This window comes from Nycticebus coucang, chromosome 2 (assembly GCF_027406575.1).
Source record: "Nycticebus coucang isolate mNycCou1 chromosome 2, mNycCou1.pri, whole genome shotgun sequence".
Lineage (NCBI taxonomy): Eukaryota > Metazoa > Chordata > Mammalia > Primates > Lorisidae > Nycticebus > Nycticebus coucang.
Window position 1 is genome coordinate 117,678,428 of NC_069781.1, and position 13,549 is coordinate 117,691,976.

Sequence of the window (13,549 nt, forward strand, 5' to 3'; positions counted from 1 at the left end):
AGCTGCACAGTAGTGCCACAAGCCTTGGCCTCTGGAGCCCCAGAGCACACATTTGCTGTGCTGTGTCTCCACTGGCCTCTTCGCTCCACCTAGCGGCAGCAGGAGCCAGGAGCCGCAGGGGGCCCAGAGAGGACACAGGGCCTGGGCGTGAGGTAGCAAGGACACTAGTACACTAGGAAAGCACAGCCATGGGGAGGAGGGACCTCACTCCCGCCCCATCTCACCTCAGAGAGAAGAGTGTCCTACAGTCTCTCATTACAAGCTGGGAAACTGAGGCATAAATGAGACATGCATGGCCCCAATGTCACATAGAAGGGCCGGAAGGTTCAATCGAAACTGCAGGCACCCAGGAGTCCATGTGTGCTTCCCTACCCAGAAACAGGGTTTTGGGAGAGGGGAACTGGTGGAGGGTGGCAAAGGGCCCCACTGCTGCAAAAGATACCCTCTATACCATCTCCTGTCTGCAATTCTAGGACACATCAGAGCTGGCACCAAACTCCAGTGCCATCACTCACTGCTCTGCGACCTCAGCCAGCAACTTCGCCTCTGTGGCCTCAGTCTCCTCCTCTGTAAAGTGGGTATAATTACAGGATAGTTGGGGGAGGTTCCAAGAGGTGAGACAGACAAAGCCACTAGGCTATTTGGTACATAGTAAGTAATAAATGTTGGCTACCAGTTAATGTTGGGTGATACTGTCACTGAGTCTTGTGTACCCTCTTCCCTAGCCCCCCAGTGCAGGGGGCCAGTGATGATCTGAGAAAGCAAGCAGCTGGGAAAACTGAGGCTGGGTGCCCAGAGGATGGGCAGAACTTCCAAGCACCTTTTTGAATGAGGCCACTGCTGAGGCTGGGTGGGACTTCTTAGGGTGCTCAGGAACCCCTCCCCACATCCAGGTGAAGTCCCCCCTAACCCCCCACAGGCCTCTACTTGCCCGTCAGTGTGAAGCCTCCTGCCCTCCTCCCCTTGCTCGGATTGACTACAGCTCAGGTTTGTCTGCCTTGGTTCTCACTGCATCCCAGCACCCAGCACCAGATCAGACACACAGTGGGCACTCCATAAATGCATAAAGCAGGCTCTAGATTGCTCTACCTTACACCTTCATTTCCATACATGGGGAAACTGAGGCCCAGAAGGGAGGTGGCCCCAGCAGACCCTTCTTCATCACCAGACAGGGATCTCAGGAAACTGGTGGAGAGGGCTGGGAAGATCACCGACTTTTCCTCCCAAGCCCCAGGCCCCCAAGGGAGGGTTGGCTGCAGAGGCAGAGATCAGGCCAAATTGAAATTGATCATGAGAAACAGCTTGGCAGGGTGGAACAGACACACAGCCACCAGGGAGTGCAGGGGCGCCCGAGCGTGGGAACGCACCCTGCCTGCTATGGAGAATGATTTAATCTGTGGCAGAAGCTTCCAGCCAAGAACTCTGAGTAGCCAGGTGGCAAGGGGAATAAGAAGCAGCAGCTAGCAGACATGTAGGCACAACCTACCCCCATCCCTTCATTCATTCATCCATTCATTCACTCCTTTCCTCCTCAAGCATTTATTGGGCACTGAGGACAGTGGGCATTGAGAGGGAATCCAGGACATAGGACGTCAGTGGAGATGGAAAATTTTACCCATTTCAGGTGGGGGTGTCTCTGGGGCTTTCCCGGGGGGGGACACAGTGGGGGCCAGGTACCCAGAGGCATGCACTGAGACTCAGGGTGGTTAGAAGCTAGACACACCTTCCAGGGCCAGCCAGGCTTCCGAGTGCCTGTGCTACAACTCAGAGAGGGGCAGCTGTCAGGTGGTATAACACAACTTGGAGATGGCAGGGCCTGATTTCACCCCAAGACTGCAACGCTTTTGAGGGCTCTGCTGACTCACACACCTCATTTTCCCAAGTTGGCCTCTGAGGAGTGGTGACTGGACATGTGGCCAATGGGACAGCCACATCCTCCTGAAGCCCGTGCAATCCTGACCCGGAAGCCCCCCTTGGTGCCCAGGGCGGGGGTCATGCCCCAGCTCATTGCTCAGGGCCCCTCCTGCAGTGAGAACCTCAACCCTGGGATTAGGGGGCCAGGGTCAGGGGTCAATAGCATTTGCTTCGGCCCCATTCATGCCCAGAGCGAATCCGTTCTCCCTGTCACCTCAAATTTCCTGGATAAAAGCTGGGTAAAAGGACCAGATGGAGGAACAGGGTGAGCTTTCATGGGAAAGCTAGGGCAGCTCAGGGGCACGTCTGTCCCCTGGAGCCACCTCTGCCTATGCAGCCCTTGGACAGTCCAATGAGAGGGACAATGGAATTCCCATGCTACAGACAGGGTAACCAAGGCTGAGAGGGGGATGTAGCTGGGGCTGCCTGGCTGAGAAGCCTCTGTGAGAAATGGGGCTCAGGGATGGCAGGTGGTGTCCATGACGGCAGTCGGGTGGAGATCTGGCGGCGAACAAAGGTGGGCAGGCCAGGCCTGTGGGGGCACGTTCAGCTCGTCAGCATTGGTTCCACTTGAGTCCACCCTGGACAGGCCAGAATAATCCCTCCCGCAGCTGCTGCTGGGCCGTGATGACTTGAAGGGGCCCCAGTAGGCCTGACTGATGGTAGGCAGGGGGTGGGGGCTTCTGGAGCCCCCCAACCCCTTTCAGGCTCCCACCCCCACCCAGTGCTGGGCACAGCATACAGCAGTTGGTGGTGACAATGCTGAGGAGACTGAGTCACAGAACCAGCACACCAAGGCCTGGACTCCAGGGCCATCCTCTCTGGGACTCTCTCACCCACCCATGTCTACACAAACTCCCACCTGTGACTTGGAGGAATTGGGAACCCTGGGCCCAGCTGAGACATGGGAATCACCTGGGCAGCAGGTGCATACAGGTAGCTAGACAAGGCCAGACCAGGGGTCCAGGAAGCCCATGGAAATGGTTGTCAGCTGCATGGCTCAGTTTCTCCAGCTATAGCCTTGGAGTCAAGTGGGGTCGGGGGCTGGGCCTCTCTCTCTGCCTCACACACCAGGGGACCTGGAAGGATTTTGGCAGGTGGGGAAGGCATCCCAGGAGAAGGGAAATGCCACAGCTGGAACAAAGGCCCACTGGCAGGTTGGTTAACAGACTCTGCTCCTTATGGGAGTCAAACTGGGGAAACTAAGCCCTAGGGCAGCGGTTCTCAACCTGTGGGTCATGACCTACAGGAACTATATTAAAAGGCCAGGCATTAGGAAGGTTGAAAACCACTGCCCTAGGGAGAAGTAGCCTTTGGAATCAATTGTCCTGCAATTGATACAGGGCCATTTGGGTGAAAACTCTACCAGGGCTTCCTCAGAAGGAAAGAAGAAATCCTATTTTACCAATCTTCCTTTCCCCCAGCAGCAGGGCCTTCCCAGCTCTTGCGTCCCCCTGGCCCACAGACCTCTGCTTGAGTAGCCCCCTCACCTGGAGTGGCCTTCACCAATTGACCTATCCTCTTCACCTCCCTTAGTGGGTCTCCTAAGCCTCGTGTCTCCTCTCTCTCATCAACTCTGAAGCCTCTGCTTCAGACTGGGCAAACAGTAGGTGATTAATAAAGACATTTCAAAAGCACAAAGGGATGGGGGCAGTTTGAAAGAGTCTGGAACACTTGCAGAAGGCCTGGGTCAGGCCATGGTGACATAAGCCAGGTCCGGGGACCCTGAGATCACAGCCCCTGGATCTCCAATTCCCCTATGGGTGCCCTGGCCTCCTTGTGAGAAAATCCCCCTTGGTTTCCAGCAAAGGAAGGTACAGCTAGTGGAACGTGTCCTTGAAGACCTTGAGTGGGGGCCTTGGAAGGGCCCGCTTCTCTCTGGATGTGGGCCGGTCCCAGCCTCCACTTCCCCAGCTGTGAAATGGGTGCTAACTTCCTCAGAAAATGACCTCTCCCTCTGCCCACAATCTCTGGGGACTGCTCTCCCCAACCCTCCAGGGGCCCTGCTGAGATAATCCGCCTGGCAGCCTGCGCCTCGGTTTCCCCTCCCAGCAGCCTAATCCCTGGATTGTCAGAGGCCGGTTTTACATACATTTAGAGGCTTTTCATAATAGATTTACTGGGCCCCAGAACGGCCCTCACCGGGTGATTAGCTGCTCTGTAATTGAAAACTCCCTTCCCTCCCCTCTGCCTCTCTCTGCTGGGCTCAGAGCCCAGAGAAGGAGCCCGAAAGGACCTTGCAGCTGTGGGGGCCCCATGGGGGCCTCCTTCTGTGCTAGGATAAGGTCTCCCTGGCATCCAACCAGACGAGGACTGCCAGGACCTCACGAAGAAGATCCAGCTGCCTAGTCCAGCCCTTGGAGTGTTATGCCAGGACTGGAACCTGGGCTGTCCCAACCCAAGGCCAAGTGTAGCCACAGGTCTGGAAGAGCATGAAGTGCTCACCCTGTTTTAGGCAAGGACACTGACTTACTCAGGGGCACCCAGTGAGGTAGAAAGTCTCACCTAAACTTGGGCCATATCCTGGGCTCCCAACTTGGGGCTCAGAACTTGGGTCCTAGACACTAAATCTCACTCCCTGACTCCCTAAGCACCTCCCCAGGGGTCCCAGCAAGCCAAAGGGTTTGCAAGTGCTGAGAACCTGAATAGAGTGGGGATGGTCAAGAGCAAGAGGCAGTGTTGTGCCCCATACCCTCCTGCCATCCCCCGCCTTCATTGCCAGGTCCCCAACCGGGCAACTTAATTCTTCCTGTCACCAGGATGTGTGCTTGGTTTATTTATCTGGAGTACATATGTATTTTAATTTAAAGATTAGATTGCCAACACAGCTGACTTTTGCAGTCCCCCACCCCACCCTACCCGCCTCATCTAAGAGAGACCTTTCCTCACCACATTCCTGCTCCCAGGCCTTCCTGGAGGAGTGAGCAAAGGAGAATGAGGCATTTGCCTCCAGTTTCTCCTAGTTGTCAAGAAAGCACACTTGAGGGCGGCGCCTGTGGCTCAAGGGGTAGGGCGCCGGTCCCATATGCCGGAGGTGGCGGGTTCAAACCCAGCCCCAGCCAAAAACCAAAAAAAAAAAAAAAAAAAAGAAAGCACGCTTGACTTGGAGTCCCTGCACAACACACTCATTTAGTCATTCAACAAACATTCATTGAGGGCTAGCTGACTTTGAACCAGACACTGGGACTGTGTATGAAGAGGTGAAAGGTACTAAAGGCCCTACCCTTGTGGGACTGGCCATTTTGCTTATCAGGAACCCCCAGGCTCTGAGCCTCCACCCTGCACTATTATATCTCATTTTCCAGATGAGCAAACTAAGACTCTGAAAACAGCAGAGGCATAATATACACGATGGGTGGCAGAGTTGGTGCTGAAACCCAGGTTTATCCAATGTCTGAAGCTGTGTCCTCACCTAGAGGTGCCAACTAACCTCTCCATGCCTCAATTTCCCCTCCTGGCTATAGAGTTTCTAGAGCTGTAGCCCCAGCCCCATCCACATGATGGATGAAGCCAACAACACCAGGGTGTGAGGGGAGGGAGTGGGATACTGCAAACCATAACTCTGGCAGCCCAGTGGCCAGGCAAATGCTCAGGGGGACTGTAAACCATGTTAGGAGCCAGCCAGGCTTTGCTAAGCAGATCCAGCTCAGGGCTCCCTTTAGGGTGCCATCTTCTTGCATGACTATAAGCTCTGATTTCACTGTTTAAGGGGCTGCAAGAACAGTCCAGCTGCCGACCCCCACTGCAGACCCTCATAGCCATGAATAAATATTCTAGACTTGCCTGTGCCGCTTACCTAGGTTGCTGAGGCAGAGGCTAGGTTCCCTGATGGGCTGGAATTTGAGGTGGTCAGCTGCCTCTTTTCCTCCATCTACTGAATGCTAACTAATGGGGGTCTCAGCTGCCCTCCTCTGTCCTTAGCTTCCCTATTTGTAAAACTTGTCTCATCTGCATTGCAGATAGGTAAACTGAGCCCCAGGAGGGAAAACACCATCCCTTCCCCACTGGTGGTCCCATTGAGAGAATAGGTTGAGCTGTAACCCAGACCCAGGCCCATCTCCTCAGAGACTAGAGCTCACTCCTTCACTTTAAAAGCAGGGAAACTGAGGCCCGGACAGCAGAGTTACCAAGAAGATGAGAGGTGCTCTTTTTCGCAGGTGGGCAGGACCAGTAGGCTCAGCTCCACAGCGAGGATGGTAGGGGGAGGGGCCTCTCAGGGGTTGGAGCCTTGGTCCCCAGGGCACAGACAGCCTTAGTGGAGTCTGTGCTGAGGAGAGGGTGGGGACCCTGAGACCTCAGGGGTGGGAAGAGGTGGGGAAGCAGATGTGCCCTGGGTTCTTGTCTGTTTCTGGTTCAAGGCCTCCAGTGGGAGAGGGGCACCCCCAGCATTGGCCCCAGGCCCCTGCCCTTCACTCCCCAGCGGCCAGGGAATCTTTCAAGCACTTACAGCCACAAACTGGCCCTGGCAGGAGTGAGGTCAGCTGCTGGCTGTCCGCCCCTCCAGCTCCCAGCAGGGGGCACGAGGAGAAGAGAAAACCACCAGCTTTTGTCCCCTCTTCCTCCCGTGGGACCATGCTTCCTTCGAGGACATCGCCCTTCCCCTCCCCCATGCTTGCCTCAGTTTCCCTTTCATCCTACCGGAGGTGTCAGTAATTGATAGGAAATGATAATGGACCCCCAGGGAGGGAGGGCTGGGGCTGAGTTAGCCATGAATAACAAACACTCCCACATCTCCCTGGCTTCTCTGCCCTTCATCTGTGCACCTTGGGGGCAGCTCAATGTGGAAAGGGTGGTGGGGATCCTGTTGAAAGGACTTTCACAGATTGTCTCTGGAAGCCTCTCTCACCCCCAGGAGTCAGGTACTGTGGACCCTAGACCCAGCCACACAGCCCATGGTGGGGAAGTGGAGATTTGGACCTACAGCTCAGACTTAAAGCTCCAAAGTCCTGTAGGGAGATCAGAGCTGGTGGGGTGGAGTTGGGGTGTTGTGTTTCCTGGGGAGGGGTCATGTTTTCCACTGGCCCTGGAATGAAAGGACCCCAGCACCCTCCAGCCTGGGAGGCCTGGGGCTCATACTGAACTCACACCAATAAACCCTGGGGCCTAGGAGGGGCCTCAATGTCCTTACCTGCACAGAAGAGGGGTGTCTCCTCTGACTCAGGGCCCTTCCACCTGAGTGCAGAGTCCATTAGGTCCACTAGGGCCCCTCAATCACCTCTGGACCGCCTGGCCTCCATTTCTGATTAGTGAGGAAGGTTTAGGGGCTGTCCGGGTAGGCAACACTGGGAGACCTGGATACAGTCTTTCCCTTTCTCAGACCACAGAGAGAGATCTGGCCAATGTGTCCCTTTTTCTGCCCTGGAGCTGATGACTCTGCAGTTCTGGCCTCTGAAGCCCATCTGAGTCCTTGAGTAGGAAGGGAGGAGTGGATGGGGAGCCATGACAGAGGTGACTACTCTATCAGACAGGTAGAGAAGGCACAGAGGGTCTGTACTTCCTGTGTACCTCCCTGGGACAACCCCCAGCCCAGAGCCCACCCTTCTTATTGGAGTCTGGTCCTACCCCAAAGCCTTCTGTGTACTTCCCCATTCCCTACCTACCTGCTTTGCTCAGCCTTTTTTTTTTTTTTTTCAGGTTATTTATTTTTATTTATTTATTTATGTTTTTACAGTTTTGGCCAGGCTGGGCTTGAACCCATCACCCCCAGTATATGGGACCAGTGCCCTACTCCTTGAGCCACAGGCACTGCCCCTCAGCCTTTTTTTTTGAGACATAGTCTCAAGATGTCACCCTGGGTAGAGTGTCCTGGCATCATAGCTCACAGAAACCTCCAACTCTTGGGCTCAATCGATCCTCTTGCCTTAGTTTTTCTAATTTCAGTAGAGACAGCATCTTGCTTTTGCTCAGGCTAGTCTTGAACTCCTGAGCTCAAGCAATCCACCTGCCTCAGCCACCCACAGTGCTAGGATTACAGCTTACAGGTGTGAGCCACTGTGCCTGGTCCTTTTTTTTTTCTTTGTTTTTTTTGAGGCAGAGTCTCCTCACTCTATTGCCCTGGGTGGAGTGCTGTGACATCATCATAGCTCACAGCAACCTCTAACTCTTGAACTCAAGCAATCCTCTTGCTTCAGCCTCCCAAGTAGCTGGGACTACAGGAGACCACCATGACACCTGGCTAATTTTTCTTTTTTTTTTTGTAGAGACAGAGTCTCACTTTATGGCCCTCGGTAGAGTGCCGTGGCCTCACCCAGCTCACAGCAACCTCCAACTCCTGGGCTTAAGAGATTCTCTTGCCTCAGCCTCCCGAGTAGCTGAGACTACAGGCGCCTGCCACAACGCCCGGCTATTTTTTGGTTGCAGTTCAGCCGGGGCTGGGTTTGAACCCACCACCCTCGGTATATGGGGCCGGCGCCTTACCAACTGAGCCACAGGCGCTGCCCTAATTTTTCTATTTTTATTTTTTTTTTTTTTTTTTTTTTTTTTTTTTTTTTTTTTTTTTTTAGAGACAGAGTTTCACTTTATCACCCTCGGTAGAGTGCCATGGCATCACAGCTCACAGCAACCTCCAACTCCTGGGTTTAGGCGATTCTCTTGCCTCAGCCTCCCAAGTAGCTGGGACTACAGGCGCCTGCCACAACGCCCGGCTATTTTTTTGTTGCAATTTGGCCGGGGCTGGGCTTGAACCCACCACCCTCGGTATATGGGGCCGGCACCCTACTCACTGAGCCACAGGCGCCGCCCTTTTTCTATTTTTAGTAGAGACAGAGTCTCACTCTTGCTCAGGCTGGTCTCTAGCTCCTTCAATCCACCTGAATTGGCCTCCCAGGGTGCTAGGATTACAGGCATGAGCCACCTCACCTGGCCCTTTGAGGCTGTTCCCCCAGGCCCCTGGCCACCCACGCCCACCCTCAGTAAGGGCTGGTGAACAAATCTGACTTGCGCATCCGTCTGGCCTCTGCCCTGCCTAGGCTGATTGAGGTTCAGGGGCTGCATATTCAGCTGCTGATTATCACCAACATTGCTCTAATCATAATGACCATTTCTAGCCAAGCAGGTCCAGAGGGGAAACTGAGGCTGTGACGGGCCACAGGTCCATCCTCTGGCCATGTCTCCGCATGCCACACCAGCCTGGCTGTGGCCACTTGGTTTCCAACTTGTTCATGGTCTTGTGATTTATGGATCCTGAGGGGTCCTGGACTATGAACTCATTTTGTATTGTCCATCAGTGTCTGCCTGGCAACCTGTGGCTGGGACCAAAATCCCTGACACCATGGCCTCCTGCCATAACCCCCCAGATACAGGGCCTGTAGGCTGGGAATGCTGATGTTGACATGGCAGATGCAATTTTTTTTTTTTGAGACAGTCTCACTTTGTCACCCTCAGTAGAGGTGCTATGGCATCATAGCTCACAGTAACCACAAACTCTTAGGCTCAAGCGATACTTTTACCTCAGACTCCCAAGTCGCTGGGTCTACAGGTGCCCAGCACAATAGCCAGCTTTTTTTTTTTTTTTTTTAAGAGACAGAGTCTCACTTTGTCACCCTCGGTAGAGTGTCGTGGCATCACAGCTCACAGCAACCTCCAGGTCTTGGGCTTAGATAATTCTTTTGCCTCAGCCTCCCCAGTAGCTGGGGTTACAGGTGCCCACCACAACACCTGGCTATTTTTTTTTGTTGCAATTTGGCCAGGGCTGGGTTCAAACCCGCCATCCTTGGTATATTGGGCCGGCGCCTAGTCACTGAGCCACAGGTGCCACCCAACAGCCAGCTATTTTTATTTTTATTTTATTTATTTATTTTTTTTGTAGAGACAGAGTTTCACTTTATGGCCCTAGGTAGAGTGCCATGGCATCACATAGCTCACAGCAACCTCCAACTCCTGGGCTTAAGCAATTCTCTTGCCTCAGCCTCCCAAGTAGCTGGGACTACAGGTGCCCGCCACAACACCCAGCTATTTTTTTGTTGCAGTTTGGCCAGGGCCGGGTTTGAACCCGCCACCCTCGGTGTATGGGGCTGGCACCTTACCGACTGAGCCACAGGTGCCGCCCAGCCAGCTGTTTTTTGTTTTTGTTTTTTTTTTTTTTTGTAGAGACAGAGTCTCACTGTACCGCCCTTGGGTAGAGTGCTGTGGCGTCACACGCTCACAGCAACCTCTTAACTCTTGGGCTTACGCGATTCTCTTGCCTCAGCCTCCTGAGCAGCTGGGACTACAGGCACCCGCCACAACGCCCGGCTATTTTTTGGTTGCAGTTTGGCCGGGGCTGGGTTTGAACCCGCCACCCTCGGCATATGGGGCCGGCGCCCTACTCACTGAGCCACAGGCGCCGCCTCAGCCAGCTGTTTTTAAAGATGAGGTCTTGCTCTTGCTCAGGCTGGTCTCAAACTCCTGAGCTCAGATGATGCACCCGCCTTGGCCTCCCAGAGTGCTAGGATTACAGGCATAAGCCACTGCACCCAGCCTGGTAGATGTAATTTTTTTTTTTTTTTTTTTTAGACATAGTCTCAAGCTGTCACGCTGGGTAGAATGCCATGGCTTCACAGCTCACAGCAACCTCAAACTCTTAGGCTTAAGCGATTCTCTTGCTTCAACCTCCCAAGTAGCTGGGACTACAGGCGCCTGCCACACCACCTGGCTATTTTTTTTTTTTTTTTTTTGCAGTTTTGGTCGGGGCTGGGTTTGAACCCACCACCTCTGGCATACGGGGCTGGCGCCCTACTCCTTTGAGCCACAGGCGCCACCCTACACCTGGCTATTTTTTTGTTGCAGTTGTTGTTGTTGTTTTAGCCTGGTCCGGGCAGGGTTCAGGCCTTGGTGTATGTGGCTGGCGCCATAACCACTGTGCTACAGGTGCCCAGCCAGAGATGCAATTGTTATGTGATACTCTGTTTTCCTTCGGATCAGCTGGCTTCCAGATAAACACACATACAAAATTTATTCACTCAATCTACAAGCATTTGATGAGTACCTACTGTGTCCTGGACATGCTCTAAGTCCTAGAATCAGCAGTGACCAAGAGAGATAAAAAGCCCTGCCCTCAGGGAACTGACAGTCCAGTGGTGGAGACAGAATGAGGAAGGAGACAAATGAGAGAAAGACAGGGCACATATGAGGTGATAAATAAATGCCAAAGAGAAAAGAAAACCATGGAGAAGAGGAAGAGGGTGCAGCTTTACCTTAGGGATTCAGGGGAGGTGAAGTTTGAGGAAAGCCCTAAGGAGGAGACCCAGGTAAAGTGCACCAGGCAACAGGCGCAACCTGGGCAAAGGCCTGGGGGCAGCCGTGTGAGTAAGAGGGTCCCCGAGGAAGAAGCCTGAGATGAGGGAATGTGGGGGTCTCCTTCCAGCTATGTGACTGTCTCACTCTTGAAAGGCAAGGAGGGCCCTGTTTAGCCCTAAGCTGGGGGACCACCCCCCACATCTCAGGGATGTTTGGACCAGAGGGCAGGGCCTTGGGGCCCACATTTGTTTACATCTTCAAAGGGCAGGGCCTTGGGGCCCACGTTTGTTTACATCTTGTAGCTCAGCGGCTAGGGCACCAGCCACATACTTCGGAGCTGACGGGTTCAAATCCAGCCTGGGTCTGTCAATGACAACTACAACCAAAAAACAGCCAGGCATTGTGGTGGGTGCCTATAGTCCCAGCTACTCGGGAGGCTGAGGCAAGAGAATTGCTTAAGCCCAAGAATTTGAGGTTGCTATGAGCTGTGACGTCATGGCATTCTACCAAGAGCGAAATAGGACAGATGTAGGTGGGATACTGAGGCTCAGAGGGGAGAGCACATTGGGAAACTGAGATTGTGCTGCCCTGGGAGCCTGAGGAGGGACGCAGGGCTTCACTCCCCCCATCAGTTGCCATGGGGGTCCTGAGCAACCTCAGGACTCTTGTGTCCCCCTCCACCTTTTCTGAACCCCTGCCTTCAGTGGGGCACTGACACGGCAGTAACAGGCTACAGGAGGGAAATAACTTCCCTCTGGAAACACCGGCCAGAAAAGGTTCTGCACGGGACCAGCATACCAATGGCCGCCAAAGTCACCTGCAGGAGCCAGCACCAAGGTCTCACTGCAGCCAGGGTGGGAGCTGTGGGGTCACTGGTGCTGCAGAGAAGTCCCCATACCCCATGGGGTCGTCACAAGGCAGTCGCTGGATGGAGTGGCCACCCTGTACATTGATGATGGTCACTGTCTGTCGAGGGAACAGGGGAGGTTGCTGAGAGATCTGGGCCCAAAACGTATGCTGATGACAAGTTCCAGAAAGACACCCTGTGAGGGACCAGCCTCGTGTCCCAGGATGATCCAGAAGGAGAGCCCCCAGTGGTGTCTGTGGGAAAGGCTTTCAAGCAGGTGAATGGCTGTGCCAAGGCCCTAGGGTAGGGAACAAAGCTATTTTTGTATTTACCCTTTGCGCTAAAATTGCATCTCAAAAATAGTAAAATTGGGGACGACGCCTGTAGCTTAGCGGCTAGGGTGCCAGTCAGATAAATCGGGCTGGCAAGTTTGAACCCAGCCCGGGCCTGCCGAACAACAGTAACAACTACAATAAAAAAATAGCTGAGCATTGTGGCAGGCACCTGTAGGCCCAGCTGTTTGGGAGGCTGAGGCAAGCAAATCCTTTAAGCCCAAGAGTTTGAAGTTGCTGTGAGCTGTGATGCCATAGCACTCTACCAAGGGCAAAATAGTGAAACTCTGTCTCAAAAAAAAGAAAAGTAAAGGGCGGCGCCTGTGGCTCAGCGGGTAGGGCGCCGGTCCCATATGCCGGAGGTGGCGGGTTCAAACCCAGCCCCCGCCAAATTAAAAAAAAAAAAAAAAAGAAAAGTAAAATTGTCATAATGGCTAAAAGGTAGAAACTATCCAAGTGTCCGTGGACAGGTGAATACATAAACCCAACATGGCACATCCACACACTAGAATTGTCACTCAGCCATGAAAAGGAACAAGGCTCTGAAACAGGCTATATACAATGGTGGATAGATCTTGAGGGCATTCAGGGAGAGAAACAGACACAGAAGGACACGCTGTGTGAGACTCCATTTATATGAAATGTCCAGAACAGGCAGATCCATAGAGAATGGAATGGAGTCATGGGTGCTATGGGCTGGGGAGAGGGTGAAGAATGACTGCTGATGGGATGGGGCTTCTTTGGGGGATGATAGAATGTTCTGTAATTAGACAGTGGTGAGATAATGGTGACAGCTGTTCAAGTCTCTGTACGAAAGTCCATGGAATTGTGGTTTAAATAGGGAGATACTATTACATTTATTATTATTATTATCATCATCATTATTATTTTTACTATTCTGTTTTTAATAATAGTAGTCCACCACAAGGATTCCCCCCCACCTCCCCACCATCCCATATCTAATCCCTGTGGCTGGATAGGAGCATATGGCAGGTGTGTTGGGACAAGTGGCCCTTGGGAAAGTCATCCCCCTCTCTTAGCCTCAGGGTCCTCATCTGTGGAGGAGGGGGAGATCCTTAGGGCCTCCTCCCTGTGGTGTTCAGCTCTGGTGGGTATCTGTCTGCCTATTCTCCTGCGCTGCGTGGAGGGGCCAGGGCACACACAGAGGTCTTTGTGTGCTGGCTGCCCTCATTATGAGGCAGCCCCTGTCACCCAGCCCAGCACGGCTGAATTAATTAGC